The sequence below is a fragment of the Helianthus annuus genome, chromosome 7 (assembly GCF_002127325.2).
Source record: "Helianthus annuus cultivar XRQ/B chromosome 7, HanXRQr2.0-SUNRISE, whole genome shotgun sequence".
In the NCBI taxonomy this organism is placed as follows: Eukaryota; Viridiplantae; Streptophyta; class Magnoliopsida; order Asterales; family Asteraceae; genus Helianthus; species Helianthus annuus.
In genome coordinates, this window is record NC_035439.2 from 38,951,528 (window position 1) to 38,968,416 (window position 16,889).

Genomic DNA, 16,889 nt, shown 5'->3' on the forward strand with positions numbered 1-16,889 from the left:
GAAGAACTGAAGGAGGAGAGTTCCCAAGATTAACCCATGCGGGGCATGGGGAAGCAACCTTTGGCAGGTCGGACGATATTTGCTACTTCATGGAACGAATATGAACCTCACTATACATCAACCTTGGGAAACTGGTGCAGGCGAAGCACACGGGTCTCGAATATCATATTCGGCAGAGTTTTGATAGGATGTATTAAAACCTGAAGACCATGTGTGGGTGACCGGGCTTGAAGGCCCACATAGCCACGCATGGGAACGATGTTTGACATGTGGGAAAGTCAAGGTGGGATATTAGCGATCAGAGCACATATATGGAAATGAGAACAGACTGCCATGGATTTTGTCACTAGTCTACTTACAACTCGAAATGGAAACATTATCACATGGGTGATCATTGTTTGACTCAAGTTACCAACATACTTTCTTGCAATCAAGAAAACTGACGAGTCTTCACAGTTGTGAATGTTCCTCTAAGAGAGACGGCTTCTAGGCACGAGGTGCCAACTCCTGTTACCTCTTAATTTGATCTATGCAGGCAATACACAACACCCTTGGCCCACGTCAGGACCAGAGCATTGCTTATAGCTGTTTAGCAAACGATCAGAGAAAACGAACTCTCCTGTCACCCGAAGACATGCTGCGAGCACGTGTGTGACTAGCTTTGGTGCAAATTTGAAGGACTCTTACCTATGGTTAAGTACTATGGTGGTAGTCATCATCTTGGTAACCAGACAACTCTGTTGAGGCATTACATGGACAATAATGCCAACCTTCTTGATAGACTGGGATGGATGACAACTTAATTACGGGTCTAGGGCTGGTACTTGAAACTCTTGGGAAGGTTGTTTGGATCGGAAGCCGATTGGCAGCAACGCGTGACCGTTGGGAAAGCTGATAAACTTGGGAAACGCTGGAAGATCGTTGTAGGCGATCGAATCATGTTGGAAGTCTCACCCTGGGAGGGTGTGGAATGCTTGGGAAGCATGGTGAGCTTAACTGACGTCACGATGGACCATTTAACAGTCTCGGAAGAACCAGTAGTATAACCTACAAACTCGAGTTACCCGAAGAATCGGGTAACGCACGCGATGTCATTTATGTTTCGGATCTAAGGCAGTGGTTGTTTGATGAAACATGTGCGATACCTTTACTGGAAGAATTTATCGAACACATGGACCAGGAAGTCAAGGTTCGTCAACGTAGTCGTATTCCGATTGTGAGAGTTCGTTGGAACTCAAGACGTGGACCGGAGTTCACACGAGAACGCAAAGATCAGGTGAAGCTCTTTTATCCCCGATTGTTCAAACGGTGCGACCAACTTTCGATATCATTGGCGAATTTCGGGACGAAATTCCCATTCAAGTTGGGGATGATGTGGCACCCAACTGACCTCGCAATCCGGTTTTTAAAATTTGGTTTACGTGGTGTCTGTGCAGTTATCTGGATGCTTACTGATTGCGTGTAATGCTTGATTATTAGTTGTTATTATTATCTGTGTGGTATTACATATAGTTTAATTAGAGTTTCTATTACTTCACTCTTCTATGTTTACTTGTCAAAATTTCGGGACGAAATTTCTTTCAAGTTGGGGATGATGTGACGACCCGTGCCCTAAGGTGTGTCTTTTGTTTTGAATTCCTTTCTGTCTGATTGGATTGTGTTGTAGTCTCGTGTACTTGTGCGTTTAATTGTCGAACTTAGTTAATATATTAGTTATTTTATTTAAACGGGTTGTTTCATTGGCCGCACCTTTGTGTCGTTTTAGTTTTTGGAGCAGCCTAAACTGTGGTAACCCAACCCGAACCCAATTGCACTTAAGGCCCATTTTGAAATAGTTGCACATGGTTGGGCCACCCGCTTGGGCCGGAGACCACCCTCTCCTCAAATTACTCTCGGCCCACTAGCACACACTTAATTAGAACGCTGCCATGCAGGAATTCTCTCACAATTTCACGCGCATCCAAGCAGCAAACCCTAATATTTTCGGTCAAACTGCAGCCTTCTTTCTTCCACTAGTAAACCCCCTTATCCCACCTGTAATCCCTCGGTTAGTGTGTTAATCTCATCATTCTATTTGCATTATTTGATGGTAGTGATTTCTTTGGTGATTTGTGATTAGGTAGTTAATGTGTTTATATCGAAGCATGATCCTAGGAATAATACGTGAATTTTATGAGATCTGGATATATATATATATATATATGTGTATATGTATTGTTGTGATATGAAATTGGATGGCAGTGGCATTATCGGTTCAATAAATGGTATGTGATGGGTTGATTAGTCAAAGGGGATAACATTGAACAAGCAAATGGGCTGCCATGTGAGTGTTGTCAGATTATCCAGAATTATTAATGATGTGAGAATTAATTGATGTGATGATGATGTCTTGTTGTTTGGTTGCAATTATGTGTTTATTAAATAATTAAGGTTAATTGAATGTGATGAAAGTGGTTCTTTATGATGAAGATTTAATTAACTTGGTTTAATACGTATATTTGAGGCAGGATTTTTCGAAAATATTATGGAGCTCAATGTTAAACGTTAAGGTTATTTGATGATTCAGAATGTGTGGGGTTAACAGGATGATGATGGGTTATGTTTAGTGGGTTGTTAGTAAGTTGAATATATGATGATTGGGCCGGTTAGTAATAGTAGGGTGAAACTGTTATTGAAATAGGCTTAACTGTAACTAGGCCGATCATCGTAGGACTTTCAATATGGGCTGCCAAGTTGGTGGCGAGCCTTGAACAGTGTTCGTATAAGATTTTTGATAACTAAATAAATGATTGAGTGATATGAATTGTTGTTGTTAGTTGCATGATCGATTGAATAAGGATTGGACTACTACCATGTGATTGTCAAACTAGGTACGTATGATAAAATAACACGTGCGTGTACGACCCTAACTTGCAAAGTGAACGTGTGACGGTACGGATACTTGCTACAACTTGTGTGATAGTACGAACTATGATTGTTATGACATACGCGATGTTTATCTGTTGGCTGTTTATTGCTTGAGCAATATGTGTGACTGGATACGTGAATTGTGAATTCATAAAACTGACTGTTTTTGGTAACCACGGTAGGGTATGGTTTTTTACTATGAAACAAAGTAATAAAACATACCGAGCAAATCTAAGGTGAGTTCACTGCACTTTTCTAAGCATGCGTCCCGGTGGTTTGGGACATCTGGTAAACGTTTCTAAAGGGAATACTGGGTAAACTGTTTATTTGGGATGTTGGTTATTGAACACAGTATAAATCATGTAAGACCCCATACATCTACCGTGTTGCTGAAGAAGCAACGAGGTATTTAGTTGATAGCGCTATTAGGTTTGGCACCCTCACACCGGGCCGAAAGGACGGGCGTGAACTAATTACCTGGACTTCATGACCAATGCCTAGTTAGAGGCATTGGGGTTGGGCATTCACATCGTGTACATATAAGACCCCTTACATCTATTCAAGGTTGTTTGATACCTTGACCTCATGACCAATGCCTAAATGGAGGCATTGGGGTTGGGCATTCACATCTAGTCGCCACATACGGTAATCGAGTAATAACAACATCAAAACAAAACGTTAAACTATCTTAAACACACATCTGGTAACTAAACACGTTAACAAAACTTTGAACTCACCAGCGTCGTCTGACACACTTGTCTGCATGCTTGCAGGTCTGTAGGGTTATATCATGGAACTTGCTATCTGGAAGGCTGGAGTGGTCATGGGTCGAGATACGTGGAATCGCAACATAAGACTAATGGTTTTTACATGTGGTTTATACACACTTAACAAATGAGTTATGCTTCCGCTGTATAATGTGAATTATTTGTAACGTTGTAACTCTTAATGCTAATAAATGAAAGTTTTTATTTAAATACATACTATAGTTCAATGTGATTGGTGGCTTGGATCCTGGTACGTCACACGTCCCGTGGTGTTTCCGCTTGTGGTATTTTGGGGGTGTGACACTTCCTATGTTATTGACAGGATTTATCCGACGGTTGAGAGCATGAAGGTATGGGAAGACGATGAGGTAACTGAAGAGAAAGTAGCTGAAGTTAGTGTTGAGGAAAAGATTGCTGACAAGAAGAAGAGTGACAAGAAAAAGGATACTAAAAAGATGCCATCTGGTAAGAAGCAAGGTGTCAGTTATAACAAGTGTCCACCCCCGCTGGAAAATGGATATTTGCCTAGATATCCAAACGATGAAAGAGTAAAAAAGGCTACAAATTTACAGTGGGAGTCAGAGTCGTCGGTCAATCTTCCTGAAAGTATTGATGTTGTGTTTACATCGTCTGACACTGATCAACAGTCTCAACTAATGAAGAAAGTTGTGGATCATGTGTTAGAGAGTGATGATGTGGAAGAGTCAAAGTCTGGGTCATGCACATAGAGTCAAACATAAAAACATGGCAAATTTGTTTATGATAGAAAGTTTCTGTAATCAAAATCTAATTTGGATGATGGATTGTTTAAAGTTGCTTACACTTTGAATAATTCTGACAAATTATATTCTGATGAAGAATTTCCAATAAGTGGTGTCAAAACTGATTTGATAAAAAAGGTTTTTATACTCACAGAAATCAATATTTCTGAAATAAAAGGCTTATGTCTTAATGAAAAACCTAGATATTACACCTCAAGAGTTCAACAAAGATTAAACAAGAAAAAGAATTACAGTTCTGGTTCAGGTTTCCAAAAGAAATCAAACCATAACGGTAATTTCAAAAAGAAAGGTTTAGGTTTTACTCCTACAGAAAAACAGAGAAATGAAAAATATGTACGTGATTTTAAATCCAAAATGTCATTTGTTTCAGGTACATCAACTGATGAAGAAGAAAAGACAAGTTTCTGGAGGGAAACAATCAGTGAGTTTCTGAAAAAGAAACAAGCTGAGTTGAAGAAGGTAGCTGAACAAAAGAAGGACTCGAGAACTTGTTTCAAGTGCAACAACGTTGGACATATCGCCAAAGATTGTTCTCAGGCGATACAATCAAAACAGGGAGTTTTTCGCAAAATCTCAGAAAAGGTGTTCGCGTTCGAATCACCACTGGATAGAACTAAATTGTTTAAGAACTCTATTTTTGAAGAGGGTGAGAGTTCGAACAAGTTTTACAAAAAGAATGTAAAATCTGATAAACAAAAATGGGTTGTGAAGAAGGGTGGTGAAAGCTCTAGCGATGATTCTGATAGGTTGAAATCAGAGGAGCTATCTTCAGGCGATGAAACTGATTCCACAAAGTCAGTTGAGCCACAAGTTATTTCAAAATGTGAAGCTGATGTAAAAATTGAGAACTCAGTTCCGATTGTTAATGATGAAGAATTTCCATTACTTCGGGCTGAGAATTACAAGAAGAAGATTGGTAAAGTTGAGATTTCTAATCAATTTTATCATGATGAACAGGATTTTGATGCTGATAAAATCATTAACTCCAAAGTCAAACATATCTTTGGAAAGATGATTGATCAAAAGGTCAATGGAGTTAAAGAATTCTATGCAAAGAAGATAAAGAAGGAAAAAGTTGAACCATCCCTGGTTTGTGACTGAGATGGTACATACTTTGAACAGTAAGTCTCAGGACTTGCCGGAGATCCGAAGATGGTATCGTGGATCATGAATCGGCATCTTTCTTGAATTTAATTCGGTAACGTCTTTCATATAAACGGTAAACGAGGTTTGTTTATGTTTGGTGATTATTTTTGCAAGTGATGAGATATTTTGATTGCATATGGATAAGATGATGAGCCACACCCCCGAACACTTGTTTGTTAAACATACAAATGGTAACCTACAATTGGTAAAATCAATCAAACTTATTTTCCAGAAAAACCATTTCGATTAAAACAAACTTAAGTGTTTTGAAATCTAAAAGGGAAAATAGTTTTTTGATAGGGGGAGTTCTGATTGTTTATGCACTTGTGAATGGCGATTTGATGTAATTCGATATCGGTTGTCACGTTTTGTATAGTTTGGTTTTAATTTTCTTTAGATGTATTTGAATTTTAGGGGGAGTAAGAAATTTTTAGAAAATCCAAAAACATCAGAAAATTTGATAAAGACAAAAACATTATAAAATCAAAAATGAGTTTTTGTTGCAAAAAAAAGGAAATGATAGTACATCAGTGGACTATCACAACACGCTAAAGAATTGTATAGTAATAAATGTGATAAACGATCTTACTGTGGATTTGTCAGTAGATTTTCACACATTTAGTAAATTGAAACGAGATATAAATCTAAATCAAACTTGCTTGATTCGTGGGTAACTATTCTTGAATATATGGGTAACCCCCGAAATCTTGTTTGAAAGGTACCATATTCTGAGATACTAGGTCTTTATACTCGGTGATATCTGGGGTATTATCCCGGGACTTCTGCTGAATGGAAGTTCTGACCTAGTCCCCGGATAATGCTTTCTACAAAAAGCTTTGAAATACAAGCTCGCCCTCAGCAATCTGATTAAACAATAAAATTGATAGTCATTGTTGTTGTAAAAAAGATCCTCTAAAGGGGACCCACCAAAAGTCGAGCCGTCATCTTTCTGCTGAACGGAAGTTCTGACCTGAGCTCTCATGGTTTCGCATCTACCCCTTTACAGATATCATCTGTGGTATACTCACCTGTAAGACTGAATATTTGGGATCTCGATACAGGAGTATATTCAAGTGGAGTGATACACAATTAAGTTTAAGTATCTAAAAACATTAATATCGTATCTCGAATCAATTGAAATCTGTGTGAAAATTTAAGTGGACAAACATACTGACAATATAGGTAAATTGTTTAGAACTGAGAATGTTTAAAGCTTAACGGTGTTAGTGATATGTTCCTTAACTGATATGATCCTCTTGCACAAACTCACAAAAATATTGTTTGTAAATATTTCTTTACTGCATTTTATGTTCTTTCTGAAAAATCCAAAAAGTTTTTTAGTGCGTTTTAGCATAAAATTTTGAAAAGTCAAAAAGATTTTTGACAACTGGTATTGAAAAACTGATCTTCAAAATTCGAAGTGCTGAACATGATGAGCAAAATTTGAGGGGGAGTGTGTGTGTGAAACTAAATGTTTTCATAATCCAACCTTTTCAAGTGGTTCATCATAGAGATTTAAGAATTGAGAGTAGTCATGTGTTGGTGCATATGAGAGAGTCTGAGTTGATGCATGTTTATATGCTTATATGTTGTCATAAATCTTATGTTTGTGATAGAGTGTATGCAGGAAATGTTAACATCTGAGGGGAATATGGAACATTTGTGTCACACCCCGACCAGGTAAAACAACAAAACGTGGCGGAAACGTCGGGGAGTGTTGTAACAGAATCATTGTTTCACAACCATGGAATAAATAGTTTCGTTTTATTGAATTATTGAACTAAATGTTTTGATACAAATTAGATAAATACAACTATCATCCTCCAAGTTTTAAAGTCGCTAAGGCCTTGTCCATTCCTATGTGAGAATACACCAATATCATCAATCAAGCATCATCAACTATTGTACCTGAAACACATGTGAAAATAAGTACGTCAGCATAAAAATGCCGGCGAGTACATAGGTTTTGTATGAGTTTCAGATTCATGGCTCGTTTTACATATTGCAATACTTATTTTAAAAACCTTGTTTTGAAAAGTATAGTATTGCGACACAAATAACCAACTCAAATCAAATTGGTTATATTTCATAAAAAAAAATCTCGTAGCCATGATTCTTAACCCCAAAACATTTGTTTAATTAAATCCAGATTTGTAAATCGTTTATGGAATAAAATTCGAATAGTATAATATATTGTTGGAAAACCTTGTATTACAACTTTGTTTTGTTTACCATTGCCCAAGTGATCTAGATAACGCAACGATATATAATGTATTAAAAGCACTTATATATAGGAAGTACCAGCGGCGTATCCACCATGCTTTTAACACATTATACCCGCCCCGTTACCTAATCACTTCCCTAACCCAACGGTTCAAACAGATTCAAACAGTTCGTGTCAATCAACGGTTACAAACGGTTCACATAGTCAAATAGTCACTAACGGTTCACATAGTCAAATGGTTACAAACGGTTCACATAATCCAACGGATCATCTAGTCAACGGTTATAAACGGTTCACATAATCAATGGTTACTAATGGTTCACATAGTCAAATGGTTACCAACGGTTCATATGATCAAATGGTTTCAACGGTTCAAATGATCATATGGTTACAACGGTTCAAAATGTAAAACAATGTGTCCATATGCTGGATGAGCATATGCGACAAAATGTAGTATATGGAAATCAATGTGCTAGCATGTTACGTGAACATACATAGCAAAACACAATGAAATCGTGTACTAATAATGTACTATTGAACATAGTAAGTATATGATATAAAAACATGGGAAACATGAAAGTATCAAGTAGGTACATGTGTTCCACCCCAAAACAGTTTGAAAACAGTAAAAGAGGGGACTATGTACTCACCTGAGGGTGCTTAGAAGTCTTGAACAACAACCAAGCAAAGCTAGAGTGATCAGGGAATCAAACGGCACCCTATATAGGTAACTATGTAAATAACCGGACCTAAATCGGGAGATAGGATAGAATGAGGTTCTATAAATCAAATGAGTAATTGAACTCATATGGTATGATTTAATAGACCCTACATTCTGATTGAAAGGCCTACCTAAGTGCTTTTGACCCGTTTCGACCCATTATGGTAACATAAGCCACTATAATGCGTCGTTAGCGTAAAACTATGTTCGGACGGTAATCTATGTGCTATGCCAAGTCTTACATGCCCAATTATCCCTAAACATGTTACTAAATCAGACTACTTGTCAAAAATATGTTCACATAGTCAAATTACGGATTCTAGCTTCAAAAGGGCATTTTGGTCATTTACTATGGGCATACAAGCTAACTAGCAAATGACTAACCGATCCTACGTGATCATAAGGTTATAACCTCAGTGGTTATTCCCTATGCATTTATGATCACTAACTAAGCTTGGTCGGATCCAAAGATCGACCAAACGGGTCGGGTTCGGAAGTATAAGCGGTTGTTTAGACCGCTTATCTTACGACCCTAAACAAGCACAAACTAATAGTGTCGAGTTAGACATGTCAAAACATGTCTAACCTACTGATTTGGTATCAAAACAAAGTGTTTTGATACCCTAAAGTAGTTCCGTTGCAAAATGCGTGCTAAAACGCATTTTGACCGAAACTTTGACTCGACACTACAACTAGATAACGTGGTAATCAGCGGTTATAATCGCGCAGGATTATAACTATCGTGATTATAATCACGTGTCAAAGTTCAATTGAACTTTGACTTGACCAATTGATGGTCAAAACCGAAAGTCAAACTGTTGGCCAAACTGTTTGACTTTCTGCACTACATAAGGAAAAAAGCAAGAAAAAGAATGAAAGAAGGCTCACAATAGTCCTTGCTATCTTTTCTACAAAGAAGACAAGTCCCAAATGCTTGAGAGAGAGCTCCAAAGCAGATGTGAAGAGAGGAATGAGAAGAATGAGCAAGGAATGAATGAAATGGATGGGCTATTTATACTTGTGGTGATGCTCTAGGATCATCACAAGTGGTTTGTTTAGCCATTAAGGAATAAATCTCATCCATACAAGTGTTAGGAGCAGGTGCAAAGCCTTGGAGAGGTGGTAACTTGGTTACCACACAAAGAAATTGCAAGTTTGGCCCCTGAAATTACAAACTGTTGCTGAAAACACACATTCTGCCCAGATGAGGCACTCGCGTAGCGCTAGGGCATAGGCCTTAGGGCTCGCGCTACGCTAGCATGTATCAGGTTCAGCAAAGTTTCAAAATTGACAGAAATGGTCCCTGCACGTGTTTAAAGCCTTTTTCGATGCGTTTAAACCCCGTTAACCTCATTTCAAGGCTCTAAAATGAAGTTAAAGCATAGGGGACTCAAAACATGCTCAAAAATATCTCGGATGTCGGTTCGTTTGGTCGTACGGTCACGTTGTTCGGTTATTTACGACGAAACTCGAACGGACGCGAAAACGATCCAAATTAAGCGACGAATGGAATTTTTGCATGGCGATCACTAAAACAAAAATATTTTAGTGTGTACAAAAATTTTGGATGTCCAGATGTGTCCAGAACGTAAGATATGCGCGAAAATGCAAACTTACGCCGTTTATGACACTTTTAGTCCCTGTAAGATCATATAAGCATGTTTTCACACACCGAACCTATCAAAGCTTATTTCTAAGCCATATTTAGGTTATATATGGTATGTTTAACTTATGATCAAGTTCCGGACTGTTCGACACCATACGAATCGGTATAGTTTCGCAGTTTGACACAAATAGTCCCTGCGATCGAATAAACTTGATTTCGGCATACCAAACCATCCAAAACTTATTTCTAAGTTATGTAAAGGTTATTTAAGGTATGTTAAGCCTATGTCACTATTCTGGAGTGTTTGTTGCATTAAAATGGTTATATTTACGCATCAGATCGTGTATAACCTTCCAGAAAGCGACTTAAAGCCCGAAATCGAACAAGAATTGATATGTGCAAATGATACACATATTTTCACAATTCCCAAGTATGAAATACAAAATTTCATTGGTTTGGCATTTGTTTGACGGTCACAGTGACACAGGTGTCACAGTCTCCCCTACTTTAGGAAATTTCGTCCCGAAATTTATTCGTAGGAGTCTGTCTGTGACTTTGTGTCAAATAACCCCTAGAGATATGCAAAGCATAATCCTATCATTTCCTTAACGGACATTCTTCAGAAATGAAAATGAACAGACGGAGTCATTTTCAACAGATGTTTCCTCAGAAACGGAAATGAAAAGGATAATCAGACGGATATTCATTTCCTTCAACGGATATTCTTCAGAAGCGAAAATGAATGGATGATCCATTTTCAACAGATGCTTCCTCAGATTCAGAAATGAAAAGGATATTCAAACGGATATTCATTTCCTTCAACGGATATTCTTCAGAAGCGAAAATGAATGGATGATCCATTTTCCTCAACGGATTCTTCATCAGAACAGAAATGAAAAGGATATTCAAACGGATATTCATTTCCTTCAACGGATATTCTTCAGAAGCGAAAATGAATGGATGATCCATTTTCCTCAACGGATTCTTCATCAGAACAGAAATGAAAAGGATATTCAAACGGATATTCATTTCCTTCAACGGATATTCTTCAGAAGCGAAAATGAATGGATGATCCATTTTCCTCAACGGATTCTTCATCAGAACGGAAATGAAGGATTAAACAAAAGGATATTCATTTCCATCAACGGATATTCTTCAGAAGCGAAAATGAATGGTTGATCCATTTTCTTCAACGGATTCTTCATCAGAACGGAAATGAAGGATTAAACAAACGGATATTCATTTCCATCAACGGATATTCTTCAGAAGCGAAAATGAATGGTTGATCCATTTTCTTCAACGGATTCTTCATCAGAACGGAAATGAAGGATTAAACAAACGGATATTCATTTCCATCAACGGATATTCTTTCAGAAGTGAAAAATGAGTAGCTAGTTCATTTTTCTTCAACGGGTGCTTCATCAGAATTGGAAATGAACAAGGTTCACTCAAGGCACATGACAAAACTCGCTGTGGTTTCTGTGCACTAAATTCCATAATTATGTAGGCCTCCATAATTACGTAATTCCTTGCACAGTCTGCACAGTTCATTTCATAATGTGTAGGGGAAGAAAAATCAAACTTGTGATGAGTGTGGCTAGACTACCATAGGGTCCTTTTAATTAGATCAACAAAAGATCTCTTTAATTAGACCACTCAAGGAGTCTTTTCAGCTACATCATCACATGATATTCCTAACCAGAATTTTGGATCAATCTGTTTAACTAGACCACTCAAGGGGTCTAATTATGGAATAGTACTTCATAACCCAAGGGACTCAACTCCAACGTAGAAGTCCATTAAGGATTTAAGATAGTACCTTTGGATATCCTACTATGAATCCCTTATACGAAGATATGGAAGATTCTACGAGGATTTGGATAACAAAATTGGATCAGAAAAACATAAAAGGGAGAACATAAGCATATAATCACATAATTGTTTAATTTGGCCTTTAAATTGTTATCTTTGAACGCGGATACTTAAAGCATACCAGGAATCCAATCCGTGGATTTCATTTGGCACTTTAATCATTTTCAAGAATCTATCTATGAAGATAGGAAAATCTTAATAGGAATTCGGCTTTGTCCTTATTGAATTGTAATGTACGTATTGAATCATACAAAGAATTCAATTAAGGGCTCCGATGAACGATACCCATCCACAAGGATCTAATTATGAGGATAGAAAGATCCTACATGGATTTTGGAATTTGTGTAACGAGAGGTGTTCCGACACCTTGCACTAGGCGTGCTTACGTCGATACACAAGGTAGAAAGTTCATGAGGTTGAGGCACTAGATATGCCAAGGCGACATATGAAGCAGAATTTGAAGGTTGAGTAGCAACAGGATTGGTAACAACTTTGCTTTGGATCGCAAAGCGGCAAATGTTAACCAAATGTCCCCATCGTCCACCATGGGTACATTTGAAATAGGGTATTTGATTTGGGTGATGACGGTGGCATTGATTGCACCAAGGAGCAGTTCCCTTATACGGCTTCATCCCTGAGGCGAGTCATGGTGATAGCTAAAACAACGGTCCTCTGGAGTATGACGCCTATTTGCTGGGTAACTGCAGCACCTAGTTCGGACATTTGAGTGTTGTTGCGATGAAGAGGCATCTTGAAGACAATGGAAGGCATAGGAGGAAACAAACGAAAGATAGTCAAAAGAGAATGACAATGCATGAAGATTGCGACCATTTGTTTGTTACCAAAGGCAAACAAATGAGACAGTGACTAATCAAAGTAAGCGGTTCAATATAATGTATCGCGAAGACATGCTTGCCTATAAGTGGACACTCACCCCAAGAGTTCCCAGGTAAGAGTGACTGGTCCGATACTGTGGATTTGTACGAACACTCTAGCCTTAGACAGAAGACCCAGGGTACAGGCATCCACTCTTCCAGTTTGCACGTGTTCACATTATTTAGACCCAAACTTTGACGAGTTTGAAAACTCAAGAGGCACTAAGCCAAATATGAGTCAAGCTGGAAGGGTTCAAAACCTTATAATAAATCATCCTAGAACAGATGATTAGTTTTCAAGGCAGATCAATTTATGTTCTTATTGTGGTTGTCACTTAAGGATAAGTGACGGTATTGTTTTATGACTAAACGCAAATAAACTCGCGTTAGGGTCCTAGGAAGGTTATAGTCTAGGTCAAAGCATTACTAATAACCTAATTCCCTATAACCATTGGCTCTGATACCAACTTTTCTGTCACACCCCGACCAGGTAAAACAACAAAACGTGGCGGAAACGTCGGGGAGTGTTGTAACAGAATCATTGTTTCACAACCATGGAATAAATAGTTTCGTTTTATTGAATTATTGAACTAAATGTTTTGATACAAATTAGATAAATACAACTATCATCCTCCAAGTTTTAAAGTCGCTAAGGCCTTGTCCATTCCTATGTGAGAATACACCAATATCATCAATCAAGCATCATCAACTATTGTACCTGAAACACATGTGAAAATAAGTACGTCAGCATAAAAATGCCGGCGAGTACATAGGTTTTGTATGAGTTTCAGATTCATGGCTCGTTTTACATATTGCAATACTTATTTTAAAAACCTTGTTTTGAAAAGTATAGTATTGCGACACAAATAACCAACTCAAATCAAATTGGTTATATTTCATAAAAAAAAAATCTCGTAGCCATGATTCTTAACCCCAAAACATTTGTTTAATTAAATCCAGATTTGTAAATCGTTTATGGAATAAAATTCGAATAGTATAATATATTGTTGGAAAACCTTGTATTACAACTTTGTTTTGTTTACCATTGCCCAAGTGATCTAGATAACGCAACGATATATAATGTATTAAAAGCACTTATATATAGGAAGTACCAGCGGCGTATCCACCATGCTTTTAACACATTATACCCGCCCCGTTACCTAATCACTTCCCTAACCCAACGGTTCAAACAGATTCAAACAGTTCGTGTCAATCAACGGTTACAAACGGTTCACATAGTCAAATAGTCACTAACGGTTCACATAGTCAAATGGTTACAAACGGTTCACATAATCCAACGGATCATCTAGTCAACGGTTATAAACGGTTCACATAATCAATGGTTACTAATGGTTCACATAGTCAAATGGTTACCAACGGTTCATATGATCAAATGGTTTCAACGGTTCAAATGATCATATGGTTACAACGGTTCAAAATGTAAAACAATGTGTCCATATGCTGGATGAGCATATGCGACAAAATGTAGTATATGGAAATCAATGTGCTAGCATGTTACGTGAACATACATAGCAAAACACAATGAAATCGTGTACTAATAATGTACTATTGAACATAGTAAGTATATGATATAAAAACATGGGAAACATGAAAGTATCAAGTAGGTACATGTGTTCCACCCCAAAACAGTTTGAAAACAGTAAAAGAGGGGACTATGTACTCACCTGAGGGTGCTTAGAAGTCTTGAACAACAACCAAGCAAAGCTAGAGTGATCAGGGAATCAAACGGCACCCTATATAGGTAACTATGTAAATAACCGGACCTAAATCGGGAGATAGGATAGAATGAGGTTCTATAAATCAAATGAGTAATTGAACTCATATGGTATGATTTAATAGACCCTACATTCTGATTGAAAGGCCTACCTAAGTGCTTTTGACCCGTTTCGACCCATTATGGTAACATAAGCCACTATAATGCGTCGTTAGCGTAAAACTATGTTCGGACGGTAATCTATGTGCTATGCCAAGTCTTACATGCCCAATTATCCCTAAACATGTTACTAAATCAGACTACTTGTCAAAAATATGTTCACATAGTCAAATTACGGATTCTAGCTTCAAAAGGGCATTTTGGTCATTTACTATTTGGTATCAAAACAAAGTGTTTTGATACCCTAAAGTAGTTCCGTTGCAAAATGCGTGCTAAAACGCATTTTGACCGAAACTTTGACTCGACACTACAACTAGATAACGTGGTAATCAGCGGTTATAATCGCGCAGGATTATAACTATCGTGATTATAATCACGTGTCAAAGTTCAATTGAACTTTGACTTGACCAATTGATGGTCAAAACCGAAAGTCAAACTGTTGGCCAAACTGTTTGACTTTCTGCACTACATAAGGAAAAAAGCAAGAAAAAGAATGAAAGAAGGCTCACAATAGTCCTTGCTATCTTTTCTACAAAGAAGACAAGTCCCAAATGCTTGAGAGAGAGCTCCAAAGCAGATGTGAAGAGAGGAATGAGAAGAATGAGCAAGGAATGAATGAAATGGATGGGCTATTTATACTTGTGGTGATGCTCTAGGATCATCACAAGTGGTTTGTTTAGCCATTAAGGAATAAATCTCATCCATACAAGTGTTAGGAGCAGGTGCAAAGCCTTGGAGAGGTGGTAACTTGGTTACCACACAAAGAAATTGCAAGTTTGGCCCCTGAAATTACAAACTGTTGCTGAAAACACACATTCTGCCCAGATGAGGCACTCGCGTAGCGCTAGGGCATAGGCCTTAGGGCTCGCGCTACGCTAGCATGTATCAGGTTCAGCAAAGTTTCAAAATTGACAGAAATGGTCCCTGCACGTGTTTAAAGCCTTTTTCGATGCGTTTAAACCCCGTTAACCTCATTTCAAGGCTCTAAAATGAAGTTAAAGCATAGGGGACTCAAAACATGCTCAAAAATATCTCGGATGTCGGTTCGTTTGGTCGTACGGTCACGTTGTTCGGTTATTTACGACGAAACTCGAACGGACGCGAAAACGATCCAAATTAAGCGACGAATGGAATTTTTGCATGGCGATCACTAAAACAAAAATATTTTAGTGTGTACAAAAATTTTGGATGTCCAGATGTGTCCAGAACGTAAGATATGCGCGAAAATGCAAACTTACGCCGTTTATGACACTTTTAGTCCCTGTAAGATCATATAAGCATGTTTTCACACACCGAACCTATCAAAGCTTATTTCTAAGCCATATTTAGGTTATATATGGTATGTTTAACTTATGATCAAGTTCCGGACTGTTCGACACCATACGAATCGGTATAGTTTCGCAGTTTGACACAAATAGTCCCTGTGATCGAATAAACTTGATTTCGGCATACCAAACCATCCAAAACTTATTTCTAAGTTATGTAAAGGTTATTTAAGGTATGTTAAGCCTATGTCACTATTCCGGAGTGTTTGTTGCATTAAACTGGTTATATTTACGCATCAGATCGTGTATAACCTTCCAGAAAGCGACTTAAAGCCCGAAATCGAACAAGAATTGATATGTGCAAATGATACACATATTTTCACAATTCCCAAGTATGAAATACAAAATTTCATTGGTTTGGCATTTGTTTGACGGTCACAGTGACACAGGTGTCACAATTTGAGAGGGAGTACAAGTTGGACTTGATACATTCAAAAGATGTCAAAGTTTTGTGAATAGGAGTCTGTTGATGAAAAGAGAAAGAGACGAAGATAGAGAAAAGCCCAGTGGCTGATCAAGACAGAAGATTGAAGACAGTGTGATATGACTCGATGACACTCCGTTCAATGGCACTTCGTCAACATCTGAGGGGAAGTTTGTTGGTGCATTTCATCTGTTGACTTCGTTTTGGATCGAGTCATAGTCTCAGAATGTTAGATCTGGGCACGAAATACGAGAAAAAGTGAATTTGTATAGAATTGGACTAGTTGGTTCGCTTATAGGTCCAATTGTATAGTCGGTTCGCTCGAACGGACATTAGTGGTCAGGTC